Source organism: Galeopterus variegatus, unplaced genomic scaffold, assembly GCF_000696425.1.
Source record: "Galeopterus variegatus unplaced genomic scaffold, G_variegatus-3.0.2 Scaffold11630, whole genome shotgun sequence".
Classification (NCBI taxonomy): domain Eukaryota; kingdom Metazoa; phylum Chordata; class Mammalia; order Dermoptera; family Cynocephalidae; genus Galeopterus; species Galeopterus variegatus.
The window spans coordinates 29,411-31,753 of NW_007737741.1; the positions used below are offsets into that span (position 1 = coordinate 29,411).

Sequence of the window (2,343 nt, forward strand, 5' to 3'; positions counted from 1 at the left end):
ACTATAGCATATGCCTCGTGAATGGGATTAAGGCCCTTATAGGAGAGGCTTCATGCAGCGTTGAGCTCCTTGCCCTTCTGCCTTCCTTCTACCATGTGAGGACACAGCATTCCTCCCCTTTAGAGGATGCAGCAACAAGGTGCAAAGTGTCATTTTAGAAGTGGAGACCAGAATAGAGAATTAGTTAAGGGAAAAGCATCAAAATACAGATCTTTGTCTTCATTTTAGGAGTACACTGATAATCAGGTACTATCTGTAAGTGACTGACAGGGGGCCAAAAAAAAAGAATGGAGGCAATTGTATGTTGAGTATTTGATTGTATTAGGTCAGGTGATCCTCCAGGGCTTACACCTCCATGCTAGGAATGTGCTTGGTACAGGAATTTAACAAGTCATCCTCAGACAGGTCATGCTTTCCCATGGACAGCAAATGTCTGATCGCTATCAATATGTATCCATAACTTTACTTCCTCTTAATTTATTTCTCACAAATTCCTTTTTTGTTAGCATCTTTTTAAAAACATATGTTAACACCATTGGATAGGTTATTGATAAGTCTGGTTCTGGCCAATTTAATGTCTCCTTGAAGTATGTTGAATTAGAATTAATTAATGAAAACACTGTTGTGTTCCATTCTCCACTAGTTTCTTTGTGATATTATCATGCATTTAATGTATAAGATTATATCTGTTTTATCAGAGATAATAAAATATCTGATCTTTTATATTTATCTCTGATAAAACAGATATAATCTTATACATTAAGTGTATGATAATCTTGTACATTAAGTGTATAAGTTGGCTGGTTTGTCTTTGCTGATCATTTATATTAAAAACCTTACCCTTCTGCAAGCATGACTTCTAGTACAATATTGATTTATTCTCAGATTTATATACAAGTATTCAAACGAAAATGTTACTTAAGTAGTGTTTTATTGTCTGATTTTATTATTTTTTTACACATACCTGTCATTTTTTTTCTCGCCAGTGTAAGAAAGGGGGAACTGTGATTTTCTTTATAAGTTATAAAGAGCCCTGTAGGACATGACTTCCTCCTTTTGTTACTTATAAAACTTCTTTTATTATGGAAATATCAAACATCATGCACACAAAAAAGAAAGTTAGTAACATCATGAGCCTCATGTATCCATCACTGAGCTTCAAAAGTTTTTAACATTTTGTCATTCTTATTTTATCTATCAGCGTAGGTACTCAGGGGGCCCAATGAATTTCCTAAGACTAAACACAGCAAAATCAGGGTTAGATAATATTCAAAACCATTTTGATGGAAAGATGATAAATTTTTAAACAAAAATAAACATAGTAAACTAAATGAAATTTATTATCCCCCTACCCCCACCAAACCTGCTCCTTTTCTTATGTTCTCTATTTTGTTAAATGGAACCCATTAAGTTGCTCAAGCCAGAAATCCATATCATCAAATTCTACCATTTTAAAATAAAAGAAACAAAGAAAAAAACAAAACAAAACAAAATTCTACCATTCTACCTCCTAAGTAGCTTGATTACCTATTCACATCTCTCCATATCCACTATCTACCACTACCATCTCTTAAATTTTTTGCAACAGCCTCCTCCCTGGTTCTTTGTCCCTAGGCCCCAACCCAATCTCCATTCTGCAGCCAGGATGATATTCCTAAAAGGAAAATCATAAATTTCCCGTTTAAAACTTTTCAATAGCTCCCCATTGAGCTCAGGACAGTTCAAATTCCTCCACATTGCTTACAAAGCCCTCCAGGACATAGCTTCTGCTTACTTCTCTAGCCTTATCTCTCACTACTCTCACAAAACCAAACTCCCATTTCCACTCACACACCTCTGGAACTCTACATTAAGCCACACAATTCATTATGCTCTCTCCTCTCTGACCCTTATACATGTTCCCTCTGCCTGGAATACTCTTCCTATGCCCACTCCTGTCTCACTCTTCCCCGTTTTCCTGGCTAACTCCGTGTCTGTTGGATATCAATTTTTTTAATGTCATGTCTTCCAGGAAGTCTTCCTTTATGCCTCTTATCAAATCCCAAATTAGGTTTCCTTCTATGTGCTCCCATGGTATCCTGAATTTCTCCCATCCAGGCACTCATACTCTATTGCAAGAATGTCAGTACTCTAATGGCAAGAGTAGTGTCTGTCTTGTACATTATGTGTCCCTAGTATGTAACATAATAGCTGACACATATTAAATAGTAATATCTATTAAATGTGGTGTTTTAAACCAGAAGACAATTAAAAAAAATAAGGTTATATAGGCTGGCCCGGTAGCGCACTCGGTAGAGTGTGGCGCTTGGGAGTGCGGCGGCGCTCCCGCCGAGGGTTCGGATC

The 2,343-nt window shown here is 36.8% G+C and overlaps 1 protein-coding gene across 1 annotated transcript in view; it reads right to left on the minus strand.

Moving 5' to 3' along the window:
* Nucleotides 1-2,343, minus strand: part of LOC103610698 (prolyl 4-hydroxylase subunit alpha-1) — a 33,491-nt gene that overhangs the window by 24,279 nt on the left and 6,869 nt on the right. The window lies entirely within an intron of this gene.